Source organism: Arvicanthis niloticus, chromosome 16, assembly GCF_011762505.2.
Source record: "Arvicanthis niloticus isolate mArvNil1 chromosome 16, mArvNil1.pat.X, whole genome shotgun sequence".
NCBI classification, from domain to species: domain Eukaryota; kingdom Metazoa; phylum Chordata; class Mammalia; order Rodentia; family Muridae; genus Arvicanthis; species Arvicanthis niloticus.
Window position 1 is genome coordinate 5,977,532 of NC_047673.1, and position 24,314 is coordinate 6,001,845.

Here is a 24,314-nt window from a genome sequence, read left to right on the forward strand (position 1 = left end):
TGGTAAGTACATTATGACTGAACCCCTAACCCCTTTGTGTATTTTTCTCTCCAAGACCAAGATGCCATATCACGGGGACATCTGCCAAGATCCATGACCCATAGGAACCAAATGCACCAGTCCTTGGTTTGCATATTTCCACCGAAGCTGACTCTTACTTCATACTTCCCTCTCCTCCAATAGAATAAGCAAATGCATATTTTGTGGTGGCAGAACTGTAGAGAAAACTGTAAGAATTCAAAACCAAAGCCTTTGCTTGTCATCCCAGTATGTAACAGTGCAGGCTCCCACCCAAGCTGCTTCTGTGATGGCCCACGGGGCAGACACAGACCTGGGCACTCTCTGCTCTTGCCTATGTGGCTTGTCACTTTCTGCTGCAGTGAAGACATAGCTTTGGAAAAAAATCCTCCCAATTTATTTTCAGTAAGTCTTTCAGAAGAGTCTGATAAAGCTCAGGGACCACTGTTCCTATCTGCACCCCGAAAGCAGAAATAACGGATGATATCAGAGTTGTTCTAGGAGAGACCATGGTAGAATGTAGTGATCTCCATTGTCTCTGACTGACACCAACTACACCTGAGCCAGGACAGCAATGCCAGGGCACTTAGCAAAGTTCATAGTCAGGACCTGCAAATTGAGCGCTCTCTCTCTCTCTCTCTCTCTCTCTCTCTCTCTCTCTCTCTCTCTCTCTTGTGCTTTCTCTCTCTCACTTTCTGTCTCTGTCTCTCTTGTCTCTCTGTCTCGGTCTCTGTCTCTCTCTCACTTTCTGTCTGTCTCTGTCTTTCTTGTCTCTCTGTCTGTCTCTGTCTTGGTCTCTGTCTATCTCTCTGTCTCTGTTTCTCTGTCTCTGCCTTTCTCTCCTTCCCTCTTTCCCTTCCTCCCTCTCTTTTCCTCTCCCTAGTCTTACTAAATTTTAATCTCTCTACTTTATCCACCAACCCTGTGTCACCCTCATCCACTGGTCACCACAAGGACTGCAATCCTGATTGGCCAGCTGTACTCTCCTGTCTGCCAATGTCAACGGTGGCTTGGCCTGGCAGCTCCAAACAGCACCAGGGCAGACAGGCCCACGGAATGTCAGGAATAAGTAAGGTTGTTTAAGGCAAAGTTTGATGCTGAGATTAATCTATTTAGTGTGGAAATAAATGTTATGTTATGAGGTCCCACTTAACATCTCCAGGCACCATGGAATCTTATTTGCAGTTTCCACAGAAGGCAGACATAAGGAAATGAGCCAGCATAGCCTGCCTGCTAAGAACAATCCTAAGTATTGTGTAAAGGCAGGACACAGACTCTCTCTGTAGAACTGTTTGACTGTTCCATCTTTTCACAGGGTGGTTATCAATTGCCACATGTACCCCTCTGAGACGGCTCAGTGGGTAAAGGCATCTGCCACCAGGCCCAACCCAAGGACCTGAGTTTAATCACTGGGATTTACATGATGGAGGGAAAAAAAACCAATTCCCTAAAGCTGACCTCTGACCTCCACATGCATTTTATGGCATGTACACACACACACACACACTCATGCACATACACACTCAGAGGTGCACACACTTCATATATTCAATAGTAATAAATAAAATGTTTGTATTTATTAACATGCTGGTGTACATTTCAACTTGTGAGAGCAGTCTCTCCCAACGGTGAGCGGGCTCCATTCTGTGTACTGCTTCACAGTTTGTTTTTTCTGTTTTCCAGTGGAGCTCAGCCATCTCTGCAAGGCAGAAAACATATCCACCGATTTGCTCTTTTTTGACTTGGGGAACAGAGACTCCTGTGTGTGAGTCTCTGTACATGGCTCATGTAACCATTGTTCTGTGAGTAGAGCTGTTCTTCCATGTTCTATGAACTCATAACCAGATCTTTGAATGCTACTGGGTCCTGGAATAAATGCCTGGAAAAGGAGAACCAGAAAGACAGGGTTACTTTCATCCCCTCATGCTTGGGAGTGAGATGACACATTTTCAGTAATGTTCAAGTAAGCCACATATTCTCATACTATGAGCTGTGTCAGGACCCCCAGAGGAACATCTTACTTAAAGCCAGTACAGATATCTGGGTGCTCCAAGACTTCTGACTCAGTGGGTCCAGGCTGGACCTTCATGTATCTCTGACCAGTTGCTGCTGCTGATGGCCAGGCTGCCGCACTTTGGGAATACTTCAGCCAAACTATAGCAATGCCTACAGAGAGCAGATAACAGCACGACCTCTGGAGCTGCAAGGAACTGGGGTTTGGGGGTCAGGTCCCTAGGCCTACCCTTGCCAGTTCACAAGGAGCTGCCCAGACTATCCCCCACTGGAAACCCTTCCTGAAGATGTTGACACTCATTTGTCCTCCTCAGAGGGTGACCTGGTGCCTCAGAGCCTCCCACGCCCTTTCAGCATGTTCTCCACTCCTGGCCCTGCCTATCTTTTTAATGGTGCCTAGGACACAACAGTTGGCTGCCACCCCCAAACTCTCAGCTTCCCAATACACATGTTATTTTAAGTTAATCTTGCCAATGATATGAATGGGAAGTCCACACAGAGGGGCCATGAACCCTAGAACTTGGTGCCTTGATGTTATCACTCAGGCCTGTCAAGCATCCTTGTGTGATTGGCCCCTGCTGCAATCTGGGGTACCTGTCTTAGATGTGACATTTGAACTACAGGGCAGGATCCCTAGGGTAGGAAGGATATGCAATACTGTCCATCCTCTCAGGACTAGGAGCAGAACCAATACATAATGCCATCCATTCTCCTCAGGACACAGCCTGTGTGGCATTTACTCTCAGGACACCAGCCAAGAGTGGCTGGCATTAACTGATCCAGAGTAACCGTGTGTGGAAGAGTTTCCCTCATGTGACATAAGAGCCAGAGGTGTGAGTCATCTGAGCTCAAGGCCCATATTCAGGCTTGGGGACACTCTCAGCTCCTTTTTAAAGATCTAACCTTTCAGTCCTTGAGGCTCTTCACTTGGTCTCTTCATTTAGCAAGGAGTATACCCAACCATTAGAAGTCACGCAGCTGCACAAACCTCCAGGGACTGCGGCACACAGGGTCTCCTTTATCCTGGAAAATAGACATGTCTTAACTCTCTGTTTCTCAGGAACATGCAAGGCTTGGAACAAGTCTCATTACCTAATAGTGGGATATCATTCCAGGAGTCTTTCTCACGAGCTGGAGCCTCACAGTCATGACCATAGTTCAGAGGTGCAGGGAGTGAGGTTCAAAACCAGCTTCAGTGGCTTTTCTGAGGACATTGAAAAAGTCCCAGGGACCCAGGCCTTTCTGCTGCTTGTCTGCATTGTCTTGTCTTCTGCATGGCTGTGGGTGTGTGGGGCCCAATGAGAAACAACTAGGATTCTTAAGCCTTGCTGTGTGTTGAGCAGCATGGTGAGGGTCTGGGAAGACCTGTGGGCTGAGCTGGGTATGGATACAGAAGACAGGTCCTCCTCAGGCTCAAGGGGACAGATGACAGGTGAACTTGCTTGCTAATGTGGAGAGAGGGCGGTAGGTGACAGAACTGGGATTCCTAGATCACTCTGTCTTCAGAGCTGCTTTAAAGCTCTGGGACAGTTTGTCAATTCTCTCTTATCTCCTCTCCTCCCTTCCCCATGCACAGAGATAGCATGAGGCACTAATGACTGGCATTTCGTGTTTGTGTCATTCAAGGACTTACTGCTCTTGTCACAAGGTTTGGGGACCCTTCTCCTCTCCTCACAGTGGTGGAGCAAATATTTCCAGAAGCAACAGGCCCCCAGATAAAGACAGTGGCGATGCCACACTCCCTGTGAAGTGATTATCCAAGGGAGAGAAGTGAAGACTGGAGGGGACAGTTGGCACCTTCACTCACAGTCTCCATGTCCTGAGGCAGCACACTGCTTACAGAGGACACCACTGTGGCAGAGTGAGCTCCAGTCTCTGGGTCTAACTCTAGGTGGAGCTGGAACTTTTCTGGGCTCTCTTTTGTTTCTAGGGGAGCCCTACAGCATGAGCGGCAACTGTACCCCCAAAAGCATATGCTGATGCCAAGGGCTGGATTTTACATTTCAGTCTAGGGAGCCTAGTGAGGTTTCTGACCCCAACCCTGAGACTTGAAGGCCATGGACTAGCCAGAAAGCCTCAGAGGCTAGGCCAGGTCTAGGCCCAGGGACCAGGAAAGATTTGGCAAGAGGAGAGACAGCTCCTTGGTGGAACCATGGAAACCATCAGTAGAACAACCAGTCTGTGAGAGAATGGTCTGCCCAAACCCATCTTTAGTCTTTCTGTATTCTAGAAGAAATGTTGAGTCTGAGAGCCTGGGCTGAGCAGACCCTAAGGTAGGGCTCACAGGCCTGAACAGTAAAATGAAGCAGAGGCAAGGATCCCCAAGTTGCACTTTCAGTAAGCTTGGGGACAGCAGTGGACGGTGGGAGGGTAGCCCAGCCTGAGGTTTACGTCTTTACAGCTGTTGTTTACTCAGAGAAAACTGAACAGTGTCTTGGGGAGCACAGAAACCTCACAGCCTTGCAAAGGAAGTATTGTTGGGTGAACTACCCCACCAAAATGGCATTTTCAAGTCCTACCCCAAGGGTCTGTCGACAGCAGCTCAGATGTCACCTTACAGGGACATAGCTCTGCAGCTATGACAACTTAGAACAAAATGAGATTTTGATGGCCTAGCCAGAGCCCAGATCCATGTAAAGAGACAGTACTGTGGGCACACACACAGAAAGATTAACGTGGATCATGGGGCTAAGACCAGGGTCCCACAACTGGATCCACAAGTGCTAGAAGCACAGATACCGTCCTAAGAGCTGCAGGATCACCTCGCCTGCACACATCAACATGCAGAACTAGAAGAGAATAAACTCCCATGGTTCTGAGCCCTGAGGACTCTGAGACAGTGGGTACATAACTTTCATTTTCCAGGTAAGCACAGTAAGATCAGAACTGGACACTCAGCAGGAGGCTGGGGGGGGTGACCGGAGGCCAAGGTGCACTCTGTCCAGCTTCCCAGAGATTCTGCTCATATGCCCCTCTTTGAGGTCCTCGATCCAACCTGCATTGGGAATTATTTTCTACACGACCAACGGCCCTCCACGGAACAGCTGGGAGAAGAGGCACAGGAGACTCCCAGGCTGCTGAGCCTTTGGTCACATGCTGCTGGCAGCCGTGGGCTCACGTGGTGCCAAGTGCTCGATTGAGTGGCTGGCATGCCTGGCATCCTGGTTACTCTCTGTGGACACGGGTGAGTCACAGAGAAAGCATCACCGTTACTTACGTCAGGGCCACACCAAGGCATCAGACCCAGGGACACAGGAGCCCCTAATATAGACACAGGCAAGTAGTTCTTGTCAGCAACTCAGGCCCGGGGATCACCCTGGGAAGTCATGTGCGCTCCCTTGTCACCCACCCAGTGTGCCAAGGTGTCCTTTACAGGACACTGCAGAAACCAAAGTGGGCATTGTGGCAGGAAGCCCAGGGTTGTCCTTTCCTGTAACTGTAGCCAAAGAACATGGGTGGGGGTGGGGATCAGAGGCAGGGGCTGGCACTGTGGTGTGTGGGGGGCATGAGGGGAGGGATGTAGGTGCTGCTGCTTGTTCCTCTGTGTGTGTGTGTGTGTGTGTGTGTGTGTGTGTGTGTGTGTGTGTGTGTGCTCAGTCGTGCTTATGGGTAGATCCATGTGGTGCTGGCTGCTTAACAAGAACCACAAGGAAAGCAGGATTGGGCCAACCAGGAGATGACCTGACCTTCCTTGTTCAGGTTCAGGGCTGGTACCCTGGGAAAGAAGAGTGTCGCAGGCTGTGCCGCTTTGTGTGGAGTGTGCTGCCCCCTAGGGGACAAGCAGCCAGGGCACTTCGGAAATAGAAATGAACCACAGTTGCCCTTGGGTGATTTGAGGCTCTAGGCTTCAACCAGGAAGGCTTAACGGGGTGCAGTGCAGAGGATGCAGCTCCAAGGGAGATTGGGGTACAGCGGTAGCATGTAGGGTACAGGGAGAGGGGATGGTATGCCAAGCTGGAGGCAGGGTCTGTCCCATGGTGGAAAGAGGCAATAGTCCCTTGACTCTGCACACACAACAGAGATGCTCTTCTGTGCCATTCAGCCCAAACTACCACTTTCTGGCCTCTAACTCCAGGTGCTTTCTGGGTCTGTATGTTAAGAGACCTGGGCAGTCTGTCCCCTGATCCCTGAACCTCACTGGGGATGAATTTACCTCTGCATTGTAAGAGGTCGTGAAAAAAATGGAACACAGGACGAATTGAAGGTAAATTTCCTTTTGTGGCATTTCCTCAAGTGATGTGGCTATAGCTGTTGGGTCAGGTGTGGCTCTTGACCTGCCAAGAAGAGCAGCCACTCCGGGGCTGCCAGGGACTAGGAAATGGCTTTTCCATCCAGGCTTCCAGAAGGAACCGCCCTTTGATAATGATTGGCTCAGCCTAGTGAGACTCATGCCAAACATCTGACCTCCAAAAAAGTGATGGTTCTCATTAGTAAGACACCAATCATTTGTGGCTCATTAGTACAAAGAGGTATCAAGGGAGACATCTTCATTCCACACTTCTGGGAGTGAAGAGGCTTGTAGACAGGAGTGAGACACGGGGAAAGACAGACCGTGGGTGCTGGCATTAGTTATCAGTAATCACAGAGGTGTGTCGAGGTTAACTCCTTCCAGCTTATCTCCTATGTCCGCCTCAAGGACCGTCTGTGCACACGTGCCTGCCATCATGTGTCCAGTTAGCCAGTGATCCCTTGTTTAGATATTCTTGGGGAGGAAAGGGTTTATTTCCCCCTTAAAATTGTAGTTCATTATAGAGGGAAGCCAGGGTAGGAGCGCCAGGCAGGAAGTGAAGCCATAGAGAAGTGCTGCTCATTGGCTGGCTCTCCATAGCCTGCTTTAAAACAAACAAAGAAGAAAAGCAGCCCGGGGTGGCACTTCCCCACAGCGAGCTGGGCTCTCCCACTTGTATCATTAATTAGTAGATCGCGTCACAGGCTATCTGATGGAGGTGTTTTTATCAATTGAGGTTGACATGATGACCCTCATGATGACCCCAGCTTGTGACAAATTGACAGAAAACTAACCAGCGCAAATGGATTACAAAAACCAAAAGGGAGATGTGGAAGCAAGAGGGGGGAGCTGTTGGGCAGAAGAAGGGGTTCGTTAGGAATGGAAGGATACAGAGGAGTGAACACATTTAAAAGTATGTCACAAATGTGTCTAATATTATTTTAAAAGCATTTTTAAATGAAAAACAGAAAACAAGAAACGGAAAGCAGAGGCGATTCTTTACGGGATGGAGACCTCCAGGTTAACGAAGTTAATGAAGACTTTCAAGCCTTGAAAGGTGGCTTTTCCTTTGAGCAACGCTATATTCTTTATCTTTTGTATAGGCACGACGAAAGCTGAGAGAACCCAGAAGTATTATGTCAGCCATCTTTATGACATAAAATAAACATGCCCAAGAATGTTCTAACCTTTCAATATGTTTCCATTCCAGAGCAAGGCATACCCCCGCAACGCATCGCCATCTTTTTTTCTTGAGCTAGGACCTTGAAGTGAGCATGCTCAATAGTGTGCATCCCAAACTGAGCATGCTCAGGAATGTGCCTGAAGCAAACCGTTTTCCAAGAGGAGTTGTGTCACCTCCCAAAGTTCCCAATATTCCATTGTCGGGAAGGAGATTGCTTTGGCAACGACTCCATGGCTATCTTTCTTTGCTGGAGGCGGGGAAAGGGGAATGAATCTTCTTGCCATAACTTCTTGGATAGGCTTGGTTTGGCTTTGCCCTCACCAAGAGGAAAACCCATCAGTTTAGTTATAAATGCAGCATGCACAGTACGCATCTTGTGCAATCTTTTCTCCAGAAATAGCAAGAGGAAAGAATAAAAGCATGTGATTTTTATCTCCCTTTATGTGCATTCAAAACTACCAGGAGCCCATGAACAATTAATCAGTTATTTCCTGGGGCAGCAGGGAAGAAGCTTGTGGAGGAGGTGGGTAAATATGGAAAAGGAGGGTGCTTTCACAATGTTCCTTTTTGATGTATTTTTGAACCCTGTGAATATGTTACCTATTCAAAAATTTTTATTAATTAAAAAAAATAACAGGTTAAACAAGTTTCTCCAGACCATACCCAGTGGATTCCAGACCTTGAGCTGACACGCTCTGAGATAGGCCTCTGCTGATTTCTCCACTGCCCGACTCCTGCCCTTTGGATGCACCATAGCAATGGAAGTGTGGGCAGTAGAAGCTGGTGTCCACGGAGCGTGCATCAGAACCGCTCTGTGCTGTTGCACACGCCACTGCTTCACTGAAATGCCCACTCCCTGGAGGAACCACGCTGGCACAGAGGGGGAGTGAAGCTGAATCTGGGTTGAAATAAGAATCAATCAGGCAGGGGATTGGGCTAGCTCAATGGCATGTTACCATCCTAAAGATGCTCTAGCAATGTAGCTCAAGCCAGGATCTCCTCCAGCAATCTATTCTTCACTGTCTGGGGACTGGAAGCATCAACAGAAACGTACCCAGTCTTAAAAAGGCTGGACCTGTCTTGTTTCATCTAGTTTCTCATTGCTGCAGGACCCTCTGCCCCAGCCCTTCTGGCTTAGAGGAGATGATTCTCAGGAGGAGACGCCATCTTCACAGTTTTCTGGCTTCACATGATGTCTCTTCTATAGACATCAATACTGTTGGTCCAGAGCCCACCCTGTTCTAGTTCTAGTTCACAATAACTCAATCCGCAATGACCCTGTTTCCAGATAAGGTTACTGACCTGGTTCATTTTTCTTGCTGTGTAAAACAAAAACAAAAACAAAGAAAAAGACAGTACTCTGAAAAAAAGCAATTGATGCAAAAAAAAAAAGGGGGGGGATTATTTAGTCTGTAGTTCCCGGTTACAATCCATCTCTTTCATTGTAGGGAAGTTTTGGCAACAGGAATGCAAGAGGAATTGTCAGCTTCATGCTCAAGAGCAGAAGGAATAAATACATGTGTACCCGATGTGTTCACTGTCCACACAATCTAGGACTCTCCACCTAGAGGATGATGTCACCCACAGTGTGCTGAGTCTTCCCACATCAGCTAGCAACCAAGACAATCCCTCACAGGCTAATCCACAGGCTAATCAGATCTAGAAGGTCTCTCATCCAATCTCCCTCTCCGGGTGACCCTAGTTGTGTCTGGTTGCTAGGAGTAACCATCGAAGGTGCACTCCTAAGCAGGAGATTCCGGATAGGACATGTCTCTTCACGGGGCAGAGAAGAGCATATGACAAAACATAACTTGGAAGTGTTGTCAGCTGGGCTGAGTCACTGAGCTGTATCTCACTGCTCTGCAATGCTAATTTTAAGCAACGCAGCAAGGAATAAAGTGTCAGTCAGGGCAACCTTCTCTCAAGCATTTGGCAAAATAAAGATCTGAATTTCCTCTCATAAAAGTTGGTGAGACAAGTAATCTGTAACCAAATCAAATCACTGGGTCACCACAAGCTAACCCAGGGAAGGCACGGTTTAGATGCATCTTCACCAAAGACTAACCCAAGGAAGGCTCTGTTTAGATGCATCTGGACATACCCAGACATGGTGGAATGGACCAACCAATAGTCTCTCCCTAGAGCTGTCTGGGTCCTGAAAGATTATGTTGTTCAAGAAACTCAAAAGCAATGCATAAAATGCCCTGGGACCTGCAGCTAAGCAGAGAGCTACTTATGGGCCCCATCATCATAAGACAGCAGCAGCTCTGCCTTTAGGGAAACAAAGCACTGTTCACTGTGAGCCAAATATGAGTGCCTATCCCCTCAGAACACAGATTCAGGGTACCCTGAATGACGGGATCCACCATAGACGTGAGAAAGAATTTTTAGAGCCACAAGGAAAAATGTCACGTCAATACATTGTCCATTTACATCGGCAGGAACATCAGTTAGGTGGATGGCGGTGGACTAGAAAAGCCTCTTCTGTGGGCTTCAGGAGCACTTGGTGGCATTAGCTTCAGGGCTGGTGGAGGCTAGAGGTCAGCTTAGCTTAGGAGCACATTCCAAGAAGTTGATCAGCTCGTCATGAGGATGTTAAGTAGGTGACTTGCCGTTAAAGGGCTAAAGAGAGCCCTGTGTGGTTTGACTTGGCACCTGCAGCTTTCCATAGCTTACGGTCGTGACATTCCTGTTGGCCAAGGTCAATCCATCTCTGGGATCTGTTACACACAGGTGCACATTCCTCAGCCCCTGGGCTCAGTCCTGCGAGCTCACATTGGATTTTAGAAATGTCTTAAACACTTAGGTGAAAGCTGCAAGAGCCCAGTGAGCTAGGCTAAAAGGCTGGGTTAGCTGGTCTTTGCTCAGTTCTTCTCCACAAAACATTTTCCCCATGACCTGTGGGGCATGAGACCTCTGCTTTTCTGATGAAGGTCAAAGGAGCAAAAAAGGCAAGCACAGACACTCAGTGATCCTAAGTTCTTGGAGTCCAGGGCTTGGTGACTTCTGTCTACATGCAACCAGAGAGGGTGTGAATCCGTGAAACAGCATCCCAGATCCTCAACTCCCTGCAAAGGGAGGACAACACACACACACACACACACACACACACACACACACACAAAGACATGACTACAGATGGTTGTGTATCATCAGAATAAAGTCAGAGCACCCCAGCCACTGTATCCATAATTAACCTGCTAAAGTCCCCTCCCTGGAAGATAAAACTGAGTTTCTCCACACTGAAGACAGCAGTGTTGACTACCCATGCTAGCACTGTGTGTATCTTCACTCTGCCCCAACTAGCCAACTTTATAAATCCAGGAAGTATGAAGACAGGTGTTTTCTCCAGCTGTGCACCCAGGTCCCATGTGAGCTGGACAAACATTGTCCTTGGACATTACAAGCAAACGTTTGGGGTCCTCAATGGCTGCATAATCATTCTGTGTCTCCCTGAGATCTAGCCATGGTCTTGAACAGTCCTCACGATCCAAAGAACTCCTTCAGTTCTGGGATATAAGAATGAGTTACCATGTCCCTGCAAACAAATGTACCAGCTCCTACCTCCAGCATCACAGTCACCCCCAAATCTTCACTGACCTCTTCTGCCTAGTCACTTTACCACTTAGCACAGACATCATGTCCTGGCTGGTTTCGTGTGTCAGCTTGACACAAGCTGGACTTAGCACTGAGAAAGATGCCTCCATGAGATCCAGCTGTAAGGCATTTTCTCAATTAGTGATCAAGGGTGGGAGGGCCCATTGTGGGTGGTGCCATCCCTGGGCTGGTAGTCCTGGGTTCTATAAGAACCAAGCTGAGCAAGGCAGGGGAAGGAAGCCAGTAAGAAACATTCCTCCATGGCTTCTGCATCCACTCCTGCCTCCAGATTCCTGCCTGTGTGAGTTCTAGTCCTGACTTCCTTTGGTGATGAATATTGGGAACCAACTCCTAGCAGAAAGCGGCTATCATCTTTGTTGCCATCTCAGGCCATATACCCCGACAAGAGACTTGTTTTCAACAGCCTATAACAGCTGAGCACACTCTGATAAACATCTTGTTTTTCCCACATATCTTGTTTTGCTGTTTAGTTCCCCCAGCTGCAAGGCACATGTGGTATCGACGCCTGCAAGGCACATGGCAAAGCATATAAATACCCAGGATTTCCTTTCAATAAAAGAGACTTGATCAGACCCTCTGTCTTGTCTCCATTCTTCACGTCTCTTGCCCCTCCATCCCCACTCTCTCTCTTGCTAGACCCTGACCCGAGGACCGGAGCAGCAGCTCGGGCTGGGACAGATGAATAGCAATGTGAAAGTGTAAGCAGAATATAAACCCTTTTCTCCCCAGCTTGCTTCTTGGTCATGGTGTTTTGTGCAGGGATAGAACCCCTGACTAAGACACATCACAACAAACGTTACATAGGTGTGCTAAGTTTTGGTTCTCTTTCTTTCTGCTTGCCAGTTAACACCAGCAATGTGTGACATGCTCAGGCCAGTCATGGCTGGGACTCCTGTTCACATATAGAGGTTAAAGCCAGACCAACAGACTGGCTTTCATTTTCCTAGACAAGCTCCCACCCCCTCCCACACCACTACCCAAGGAACATGAGGCACCACGTGCAGGAAATGGCACTTCCTGTAGCTTCAACATCTCTCTTGGAGGGAACATAATTTTCCAAGACACCCAGCCCAGATACAGTTTTCCCCAGAACACTCATGTCCATGCACAGAGCCAGATGACAAACAGAAACCTAACAGGACACCCTTTTGTCCTGCAAGGACACAGCAGCACATTCATAGCTATCTTTCAAAGAAACGCAGTTATCTGATCAATATTGGTAGCACTAAATCTGCAGAGGGATGCAGTCGTGCCAGAGTCTGTCTTTCTGAATCTTGGTCCATCAGTCAGAACACAGACAGCTCCCAGTAGCCCCCAGGAGCTGGGATGTACAGGATTAGCTTGGAAGCAATGGTGGAGACCCTGAGCTCTGGGCTGAATAACCAGAGTCGGGCCCCTGCAGGAAGTTTTTTTTAGTGAGTTCCTGTCTAGTAACAAAGTAACAGAGCGGAGGTCCACTCCTGCTTATCTCAGAGTCAGGAAGAGAAGATGAACAGAGGCTAGCAAGCCCAACAGGAGAGCCCCAGTCCTGGAATGCTCCAGTGGCCACTGACCAACCACAGTGTCTCAGCCTGGGCTCTCAGGGACATCGCTTCACCTCTTAGCAGAAGCACCTTAGTGGACATGGTCACTCCCCATGCTTGCAGGGATTAAATGAGGTAAGATGCAGCAGGCACCTGACAGGTACACCTGAGACCTCCATAACCTTACAAAGCGCAGTTGGAAGGAATCCAAGCTGCTCACTGAAGCTGAGTTCAGTGGAATCCTCTGAGCTCCAGTCCAGCTCCCAGGGAGGGTGATCCTCTAGTTGTAAGAAGCAGCATTCTGTGAGATGGAGACCCCTCAAGGCAGTTACAACAAGAAGGCTAAATGACTCTCCTGGGTGGCTGCCTTTAAGAGGATGAATACCCACCAATTCCTTCCATGTAACCAAACCAGCATGTGTCTCAGCCAGGAAGTACCATGGCTTCTAGAGTTCTGTTCTCCCTACCAGCAGACTTTAGGATGGGAGCCCTCTCTTCCCTGACACCTGAGCCCTCCTTGTCAGAAGATATGGTCTTCTGTAAGGAAATGAACTTCCCAAGACATAGACTGACTTTCTGCAACAATGAACATGCAGGTAAAGTGGGCTGGACTGTTTCCCTCCCCCAGCATGAGAGAACGCTCAGTTTTGGCGGACAATGCAGCAGTGACAGCGTGCAGTCAGGGGCCCCTCATGTCTGTCTTCCATCTTTCACGATATGTCACTGCTGCAGACATGCCACCTTTGATTCAACCCCTGTTTAAATCAAAACCTCTTGACCTTTCACTTAAATAAAAGGCAATTGCCCGGCTGTCGCATTGTGAATAACAAATGGGACCATTATTTAAGAGGCTTCGCATTCTAAAGAGCTTGGGAGGCAGGTTTTTTGGAAAATCTATGGCAGAGGATGGTATAATTACAGCCTAGGTTCATGTGGTGCTCAACCCCAACTCATCTCAAAGCCCACTGTGGTTTTCTAACCTCCTTCCTCCAAAAAAGAAACCATCAACAAAGAAACACGCCAGTCAGGTGCATTTCCTTCCAGATAAAAATAAACTCACAGATACTTGAAATTCACACTTATTAACAGTAAAAGCAACCCCACCCATGTCATTGGACCAAAACATTGACACTTTAATAACCCTCTTGGTAAATTAAACCTGGCCTAACATGAACTATGATCAGAAATCTTGTGGGAAGGACACCTTGGGCGAGCTTCTTGCTAAGTAGGGTCTGTATAGCCAGTGTACTTTGAAGATCGAGTTGCTTGGCCCAAAAGATGATAAGTCTAAAAACTCAGAACTTATGCCTGTTTGGGAATAAGCTCCATGCAAACATGAGTAAGATGAGGTCACATTGAAATGACATGCAGAACCTTGGTCCATAGGTCATTAGAGAAGGGAAAACATTCTGTGGGGACAGAGGCTCGGAGACTCCAGTATAAAGTTGGTAGCCAAGATGAGAGTGGAGCTTCTATAAGCCCAGAGAGGCCAGGGCTGGAGAAGTTGGAAGAGACTGGGAAGGCACTACCTAGCCCTCAGGGGCAACTCCTGACTGCCAGAATCATAGGAGCACCCAGTTCACACCAGGATCTGGAAAGCATGGGGGATGTACACAGGCACGTGGGTGATATTCCATGGAAGTTCCCAGCCTCCGATGAGGTGGAGAGCCTCAGCCCTCACTCATTTCCTACAGCAGCACATGAGGTGACGTCAGCAGGGTGGCTACACCAGGAGGAAGGAGGCCTGCTTCTGCATCCTCCCTCATTGGTCTCTTGCCAGGACATCCATACCTCTGTGCACCACTGCTGTGTGGCAATGCTGTTTTGTAGACTGATGGAATCTAAGCACAGGTGGTTTTGAGTACATCTATGACTGGTCTTCCCAAACCTGGCGATGAAACAGATAAGATGTGTGGAGGTGGAAGCATGTCCTGTCCAAAGAATCACTAAAGGCATGTGATGTGCATGCATGCAGGTATGCACACAGATACTGCGTTTGAGAACCAGAGTCACCTGGGCAGCACTTCCCAAGATTCTGGTGGTCTTCTGGACACAGATGTCAAACTTCATGCCCAGAAAACCCTCACTCGTGGGCGTGCAGCACTTTCAGTACTCATACAACAGGGCATCCTGTTATCCCATAACAGCATAACCCTGGGGGGAAGCCTGCCCTGCAGGGGTGGGTGGTCCATTTCACCCTGGAGAGAACAGAAATGTTAGTTCAAATGATGACTCCAAATCACAACCAAGTCAAAACATTGTGATTGCGTGTTCAGGACCAGAGAGGGCTGACCACATGTGACTGGTGTTTCCATGTTCAGGACCAGAGAGGGCTGGCCACATGTGACTGGTCTTTCCAGTGTTTTGCATAATAAGGGTTGCTTTACTTTCCCACTATCTGTGGAGAGCAGAGATTAGAGGGAAAGGTATCCAGAGTCATACCAGGATAGGGGTATCATGCAGCCAAGGTTGACCTAGCCTGACCATCCTGGATTCTGGGTTGACAGTCGTATGCCACAATGCCAGGTTTATATGGAGCCCAGGCCAGGACCCAGAGCTTTCTACATACCAGGCAGACTCTTAACCAACTGCATGCTTCTCCAGCCAAAGTGGAACCTGCTTTTTTTTTTTTTTTTTTTTTTTGAGAGTGTTGCAAACATGGCTCTGACCTTGAAAATGAGACTCAATGTGACCTAAAGCCTGGTTGTTTGAAATGGTTTGATTTGGGGCTTCTTAATAAAATTCATCTTTCAGTTCTGCCCCACAAGCTAAGGAGTTGGTGGTGGGGAAAAGGCATAGGATCTGTGAGGAATCACTAAAGACAAACACACAGGATCAGTGTTTGTTTCTGCACTGCTGTGTGGACACCCTGGAAAGGGCTTAGCAGGTTTGGAAGTTTCAGTCACGAAGACAGATTTCCCTTGCTGCAAAGCACTAAAAGCAATGAGGGAAACAGAACACATAGATGTCTTTCAGTGAGAGACCACAAATGGTGAGCTGCAAGCCAGGCATTTTCCCATGTTTCTAAGTCAAGCAGTCACTTGGATGGACAGTTGCTGGCTGACAACCTTTGAACCTTGTCACCAGCAGCTCCTGAACACTACCTGATAAGGCAGGGGCAGACTGCAGAATTTACTGGAATATGACTGCTGCCCACTGGCCTATTTATGGAGCTATTTTGCAGTGATGAAGGTTGGCTTCCCAGGGACATGATGTCACAGGAGCCATCGGGATCACCTAGCAACAGGACACAAGCAGCATGTCCAGCTTCTATTTATAACCAGCTCGCTGGCAATGTCAAGAGGTGAGCAGTTAGAGCAGCCAGAGAAGCATGGGGTCATCGGATTCTTCTGGAAGCCACAACTGTTACTAGAGTTGATAGAGGGTGCCACAGCCCAAACCTTCACCTGTCACCCTTGGTCCAAAGTGTGTTCTGTAGAACCCCGGTGTTGTGCCCAACACTACAAAGTACTGCTACCTAGAAGAGCTAGGCCCAATAAGCCACTGTCAGCACTCACTACAAACCAGCTCAGACAATCTGGGCTCAAAGCCAAGCGCTGGTGTTGGACACACTGGCACAGAAGCCCGGTAGCCCAGAGTCCATGAGCTTCTCTCTTCCCCCCAGACATCCACTCTAAGCAGTGTCCCAGGCAGACTCTCAGGGAACTGAGGGAGGAGCCTCAGTCTCAAGGGTAATTCTGGGTAGATGGACACCGTCCTCAGTGGGCTAAGGTCCACCTTCTCCTCTGTCCACTGGGGATGCTCATTTCTTCCTGCTGGATGGGTCCTGGGATTGTTACTCCCACCTCCATTGAAATGTGGCCTTTTAAAAATAGGTATTTACTTTTTACTTATTCACTTGACATCCCATTCATTGTCCACCTCCTGGTTACTCCCTCCCACAGTCCTTCCCCCTCCCCCTCCCCTTCTTCTCTGAGTGGGTGGAGACCCCCTGGGTATCCCCTGACCCTGACACAAGTCTCTGTGAAGCTAGGTGTTTCCTATCTCACTGGGGCCAGACAAGGCAGCCCAGCTAAAAGAACATATCCCATGTACAGGCAACAGCTTTTAGGATAGCTCTTGTTCCAGTTGTTCAGGACACACATGAAGACAAAGCTACACACCTGCTACATATGTGTGGGGAAGCCTAGGTCCAGCCCATGTATGCTCTTTGGTTGGTGGTTCAGTTCAGTCTCTGAGAGTCCCAAGGGTCCAGGTTAGTTGACTCTGCTGAACTTCCTGTGGAGTTTCATCCCCTTCAGGGCCCACAATTCTTCCTCCTATTCTTCCATAAGAATCCCCAAGCTCCATCCACTGTTTGGCTGTGGGTATCCACATCTGTTTGAGTCAGTCGGTGGGTGGAGCCTCTCAGAGGACAGTCATGCTAGACTCCTGTCTGCAAACATAACAGAGTATTGTTAACAGTGCCAGGGATTGGTGCGTGTCTATAGGATGGGTCTCAAGTTTGGCTGGTTATTGTTCGGACAATCCCTCAATCTCTGTTTCATGGCCAATCCTTGTAGACATCATAAATTTTGGGTAGAAATTTTTGTGAGTAGGTTGGTGTTCCTATGGCTCTACCAGGGTTCCTGTCTGGAAATGTGACCTTTCTTTACATCAGGATCAAAGGCCACTGATATAGTCTCAATGTGACACATCTTCAATATGTTATGAGTGTGAGTTCTTGGGCCTCAGCTGGTGCTGTTGTTTGGTGAGCTGTGGAACCTTTGGGATGTGAAGTGTTCGCTGGCAGATGAAGGGTTGAAGGGTTATAATCTGGTTAGCCATTGAGATACACATAGCCTCTGTTTCTACCACCACAGCCACAAGCAGCTCTCAATACCAGGCCTTTCCCACCATGATGGCCTGAATCCTCTTAAACTTTGACCCAAATAAGAGTCTCTTAGGTGGCTTCTTTGGGTGCATTGTCAAATTGGGTGCAAGTGATGAGAAAGGAGTGGTTGGTACCTTAGACCATTCAGCCATCCTGATACCCAGTGTGTGGATAAAGGGCGACTAACACAGACATCAGTTACTGTTGTGCGGGTATGACATGCATTTGTGACTGTCGCTGATACACAGCACAGTTAATGTACAATTACAGTAATTTCAGATCTAGGCCACCATGTGTGCATCTTTATAGACAACCCCCAAGACCATCTTGGCTCATGTACTGACTCCATGTGATACAAGGGTAGTGTTGTTCAGAAAGACCACAGTCTTTATGATGCTAAGTTTGAATTGTACTTCACACAATCATTGTGTTGGGGGGAGGGGTGGGTGCACTCACCATGAATACAGGTGTGAAAGCCTGAGATCAGTGTCAAATGTCTTCATCTATAGATCTCCGTCTCTCTGTGTGTATGTGTGTGTGTATGTGCCTGTGTGTGCATGTGCATGTGTGTGCAAGTGTGTTTGTTTGCTTGTGTGTTTAATGAGACGGGGTCTTACTGTACAGACAAGACTGGCCCCAGACTCCCAATGACCACATACCTCTGCCTCTTGAGTGCTAGGACTAGAAGCATCCAGCACTGCACCCAGTCCACCCCCCAGTGAATGCAGAGCTCATTGACTGGTTAGACTGGCTGGGCAGGGAACCCCACTGATCTGCCTGTCTCTAGTGCACTAGTGCTAGGATTATAGGACTAGTGAGCTGCCACACTCTGGAGTCCAGATTCCAGCACAGCAAGCTCGGTTTCATCGGAGCCATCTTCCCAGTCCTCCACACACTTCCGTCCAAGAAGTGCTGATGCTTCACAGGGCTGCCAGTCATAATGGACAGAGCAAAAGAAAGAGCAGTGCCCAGAGTGAAGGTCCCAAGGCCACACTCATCCTGTGCTCTCCCCTCCCTCCTCTTAGGGCCCTGGATCCTCTGGGGGCTGAGTACCAGACGACACAATGGTGAAAAGATTTCTCTCACTTGAGCTGTGCTCTGCACCTGCCAAGTTGTTCTGGGGTCTCAGATACCTGAATCTTCAAGGTTCTGTGGAAAAGTTTCCCAGAACTCCATACTGCCAGCTCCCCCACTCTGGACAGCCAGCCCTGCCTTGTCTCCACAGATCACATCTCACAGCTTCACTGGGCTAGAACCCCACCCCCAGAGGAGACCCTTGTTCAGAGGGCAGGCATGAAAGAATCGATGTGGGGTGGTGCATAACCAGAGTCTAAGCTGATGATGCAAATGTCCCACCTCTAAGAACAAGACACTCACAAAAAGGAGCTTGCGAAACAGCTCTGTAAGTAAAATGCTCACTTTGGAAACATGAGGACTTGAATTCAGATCCCCAACACCTGAGTCAAACGTTGGTCATGATGACATACACATACATGCACACACACAGGAATACACACTCAAGCACACGCATGCACATGCACACACACACTGGCACACACAGTCACGAACATGCACATGCACACACACATGCACACATGCACACACACTCACTCACACTAATAGCACTGGATGGTGGAGACAGAAGAATCTTGACAGCTTGCCTACCAGCTAGCTTAGATAACTGATGAGCTTCACAAGATCTTGTTTAAAAGGATGGTATCTCCGCATTCACTTCTGACCTCCTTACATGCATGCATACATGCATAGACCACAGCACACACACAGACACACACACATACAAACACAACAATGTCCATTTTCATGGCCTCTGGTGTGGCAGGCACCGTTCTCCTGTAACCTGAACACCTGTGAGGAAACCACTTCTGTTAAATATCAGCAGATTAATTGGCTGGTAAAACCTTCTGACTATGGAGAACCCTGGGTCTGCTGGTCAAGAGCACAAACACCCTGGGCTACCTTCAGCCCCCTTATGATCTACAGATGCCAACCTAATATCTGACCTAACATCCAGCATCCTTGTGACCATTCGGTGAACCTTTCAGATGCTACTTAGCAAACTCTCAGCTTCACTGGCCCCAGAGTTAAGAATATTACCAGATAGCATCTGAAACCAGATGACAGCAGAGAGCTCCCTGTCCGCTGTAACCCCTAACAGATGTCCCTACCAGCATTTGTAAATGCACTGATTTATTTATGGCTTTGTTGTGGTCTATGATTACTGAAGTCACTGGTCCACAGCAGAACACGTTGTTCAAGGTAACCTGGATAAACAAATCCAGGTGCTGGCCCATCTCTGTGCTCTTTGCATCAGGAGCTGTGCTTGGCACAAACTCTTCCCTCTCGGAGTCGGACCACAAGGCCCTGTGCACTGAAACCTTGGGGTCCGTATTTCCTCCTCCTTCTCCCCTGGGGAAACGGTCCTTGGTCCCTTGGACTCCTACTCAAGTCCTACCAAGCTGTTGCAACTGTCTTCAGAGACTGCCAAGACACATTCTGGTTTTTTTCATGCAAAATTTGTCTCTTATACCCAACGCTCAGGAACATAGCCCACTGCTGATGTGACTTCTCCCAGAACTCCCCACTCCTTACCCTTCACACAACAAGGCCAGGCCAAGTTATCCTTGCTGTGTTCTCCCTATATTTTCATAATTTAACTTCACAAACACTGTTTTGTATCGGCTGTGCTTCCTGATGCACAGCAGACCAGGGCCTTCTGCCAGGGTTAAGCGCGATACCAAGTGGACAAGGGCGCCACCTACAGGTAATCTTCACAAATAGCATAGCTGCCTTCAAACCGGGAGGCAACTTGGTCACTGGGGTGTAACGACCGAATAGCGACCGCCCTAAGTTCCCATCCGTATCTGCAAGCTGACTGGTTCCTGCAGGGCGTCCAGGTACACCGTGTGCCAAACTTGCCCGCAGCAGCAAGCCAAGGGAATCGCGTGGGAAAACGGAAAACAGGCCTGCACGCCTCCGCGGGAAGTTGATGATCAGCAGGAACCGAATCTCCGAAGTCACCCGCAACCCCGCTCAGACTGGCAGTCTAAAAAAGGCATTTCCTGGTGGCGGGAGGGTGACTCAGTTTCCCGGTGACTCAGTGCCACAAGTGCGCGGTGATGCGGGTGTGCTCGGCTATTCCGGGTGAGGCGGTGGATCGGCCTCGCGGGCCCGCGCAGCTCAGGAAGCTCAAGTGGGGTGTGAGAGGAAGTGCTCCCCACGCGGGGGCTGCGGGGAGGTGACTCAGCTGCGACGCAACCCGCAACCCTCGCGGGGCTGAAGCTCCGCGCCACCGTGAACCCCTGCGCAAATGCGTACAGGCCACTGGGTCCCCACGTGCACTTATCCCTGTGCATCCGAGGGCAGACCACTGTCCCCCAATGAACACACTCTTCTCAATATCCTGTGGCACGTGGTCACAGGAGATTTCGTCTCAGGACATGTTCCTGCGTCGAGTGCGCACAATTGACCGATTTCCCCGCGTGGGGATTGCAGTCCACACTCTAGAGGCCCTCTCTTCTCACACTCTTGAAGCTTGGACGCAAACTCCAGACTAGCTCAGCTGTCCTGTTGCTGGGCTACAGTTACAACTTACAAGTCAAGGCTCAGTGAGTTCTGAGGGCGGTGCTCTCAGGGTCTGAGGGCCAGCAAGGAGCTGGTAAAAGTTGTGAGCTCAAAAGGCACTGAACTGGCAGGCAGTTCTCCTTACAACCGTACGTGGGGTTTGGGAAGGAAATATCTAGGGTGCCGCCTGCCCTCCACCCTATAGAGCTTGTCTCCCACGGCCTTGGAGTCTGAATGTTTTAACGCCTTTTCAGAATGGAGATGCCTAGCAATAGATCCTCTCAGAAAGGATCAAAGGACTGTTTTCCATTGCAGTTCAGAGCCCAGGAAGCCTTCTACACCCACACCCATAGATGCTATGCCTACATCTATGCACTGCATAGATAGAAAGAAATTGCTTTCCAGAAGTTATGTAGAATGGGGAGGAATTTTTCTCCTAATATACATATATACATATATACACATATACATATATACATATATACACATATACATATATACATATATACATATATACACATACACACACATATATACATGTATATGTATATATGTGTATATATGTATATATACACACATATAAATCTTTACCTTGCAGGTGTGACTTGGGTGTGATTTGTAGGAAGAAAGAGAAGGAAACTTGAAATACTTAAATTCACTGCAAAGTGGATACCTCTCAATGGGTGACCATTTCTCACACACACACACACACACACACACACACACACACACGGAATCCATGTGAGCTGGAATTTGTAAGGGGCAGGGAGTTACTACTTTGTAAACTAAGAGGATGCTGAATGAAGATTAGATTAACCACACACACACACACACACACACACCTATAATTTTCTTCTCTCAAGCAAACACCAGAAAGACACAGAATAACCCCCAAATGCAACTAACTTGATCATGAAAATAAGGAAAAGGGGTTCCAAGTGTCACCTGTAGATCTCTCAGATCTGGAGTTTCAGAGACTGAGGATCACACAACCCTCAAACCAGGGCCTACTTTTGGGGTCCTTGAACTATTGTGGTAAGGTCATCTTAAGTACAAGAGAATGAAGTGTGGTTTTGCATCATAGGAATCAAATCAGAGTATGTCATTCAACTACAAATGTGGTCAAATAATGGAATTGTATTCAAAGCCATTTTGATAAACCTGGGGTTTTTGTTTTGTTTTGTTTTGTTTTTTTAAGAAAAAAAAAAAAAGGCAGAATGTAGTCCAGGCTGTCATGGAGGAAGAGCCCACTCACCATGTACACTGCCTGGATGTAATCCTCAGCTAACCTCAACTCTCTCCTCTTTGTGAGGACACTGTGAAGTAGGCAAGTGTTTGATTTCATTTCCAACCCAACTCTCTGGTCTACCCCTTCCTGTTGCGTAACTGTATTTTTAATTTCGACCTGATTTTCACATCTGACGGGTCGTAAGTTTGTTCTGCGATGACTTGCTTCTTAACCAGAACACTGTGAAGAGCGTGTTCTTTAGTCCCACTGCTCCTCATACCTGGAACACAGAGAGTGTTCACGCTGATGATAAAACAGACAGAAGAAGAGACGGATGAATGGGGAACGGGTGGGATGAGCTGTAGGCAGATGAAGCCAGAAGAACCGTAGGTAGATAATGGCTGGCGGGTGGGTGACGGACAGATGGGTGGGAGGATGGACGGTAGCACAGGAAACAGATGGAAGCAGAGTGCAGGAAGGCTGAATGAGGGAGTGCAGTCAGATTAGTTTTCCTCTTCCTGTAGATTCCTCCCGACTTACGATTTAGGTTTGGATAAACTTGAGGTATAAAAGGACCTAAACTGTGCACATCTCCAGCCTCCTCTGCAGTTTGTATGTGGCAGAGCCAGAATCAGTTTTCTCATAGTGCAAGGGATGGAATACTCTTTCCAGGCAAGCACACCATTTCAGTGGTAAGACTTCCACCTAAACGGCAATTGTTCTAGTGCCCTGACTCTGACACGGTGGCCTTTGGCGTCAAACACAGGATGAGCAGGTAAGCTCAAGGGATCTGAGTATGAAGCTGACAGGGGTACCAGCTAACAGGGTACCAGTGTGTTGTGTGTAGTGATATCCACAACAGACAGACGCTCAAGAAGAGCCAGCCATGATGTTGAGACAGAAGAGCCTTGGCATAGTCACGAAGCAAATCAGAGATGTGTAGTACTCTTGAGCATTAGAGAGCATTTAGTGGGGTTGAAAGATGGCTCAGTGGCTAAGAGCGCTTGCCACAAAATCATGAGGACTAGAGTTCAAATCCCAGCTCCTCTATAATAAGCCAAGCATCCCATCAGGACAGAGACAGTAGGATTGCTGGGACTAGCTGACTTCTAGCCCAGCTAAACAAACACAGTCACAGGTGGAAGAAGGGACCTCACCTCAAACAGATAAGGTAGAAAGTGAAAAAGAGTATTCAATGCCCTCTTCTGGTCTCTGAATTCTCTCTCTCTCTCTCTCTCTCTCTCTCTCTCTCTCTCTCTCTCTCTCTTTCACACACACACACACACACACACACACACACACACACACTAAATGCATCCTTTCAGAACAGAAGGGTAAAAGCTCAGCCATTCGCTCCAGTTTCACACATCACCCTGTGTTGAGGGAGATATTTAAAAATGGCAGCACTCAATCTGCTTGTGTTACAGAGCTGCCATGTTCCTGACTAGGCTAGGCCTGAGGTCACGAGCAGCAGTGTATTCTCGCTGCTGCTGCTGCTGCTGCTGCTGCTGCTGCTGCTGCTGCTGCTGCTGCTGCTGCTGCTGCTACAGCTCAGGCGGCCAGCTCGGGTGGCCAGAGACACGGGCCCTGCCATCCACAAGATGCCAGCATGGGAGTTGGCTCTGCCAATCTTCCACTCTGTCTCCACAAGGTTCGGCTGAGTCCAGACCATCCCACCATCCTTGCGGTACCTGGTAGGAAATGAGACTCTAATGCTTATAGATTAATCAAAGGCTTTATGTATTTGGTGATGCTTAATAACAAAATGCTCACACAATTGGAGGTGTTTCCCAATTAACCAACCTAGATATAAGTTGTTACCCAGACTGCTCTCCATACATGTGTGGCTCTCCATCCTCCTACATCTCTGGCTTTCAGCTCCTCCTTCTCCTCCTTCTCCTCTTTCTCTCCTTACTCCTCCCATCTTAGCTCCTCCCAACTTGTGGGGGAAATATGCCACTACAACCCTGCTTTTTTGAAAGTTGATTGTGTGTTTGACAGCCCAGACAGCCCATCCTTCCCTTCAAGTGCCTTGACTGGCCAGTAGATATCCTGAATGCAAATGGCCCAGATCTGCTATGGTTTAG

General features: G+C 48.3%; 1 long non-coding RNA gene across 1 annotated transcript; it reads right to left on the reverse strand.

Moving 5' to 3' along the window:
* Positions 1-1,595: 1,595 nt before the first annotated feature.
* On the reverse strand, positions 1,596-7,547 carry LOC143434589 (uncharacterized). Its single transcript, XR_013104199.1, has 3 exons — positions 7,447-7,547; positions 2,935-3,054; positions 1,596-1,897 (listed from the first exon to the last, which is right to left on the reverse strand). It is a non-coding gene; the product is annotated as an uncharacterized LOC143434589 (long non-coding RNA).
* Positions 7,548-24,314: the final 16,767 nt, after the last annotated feature.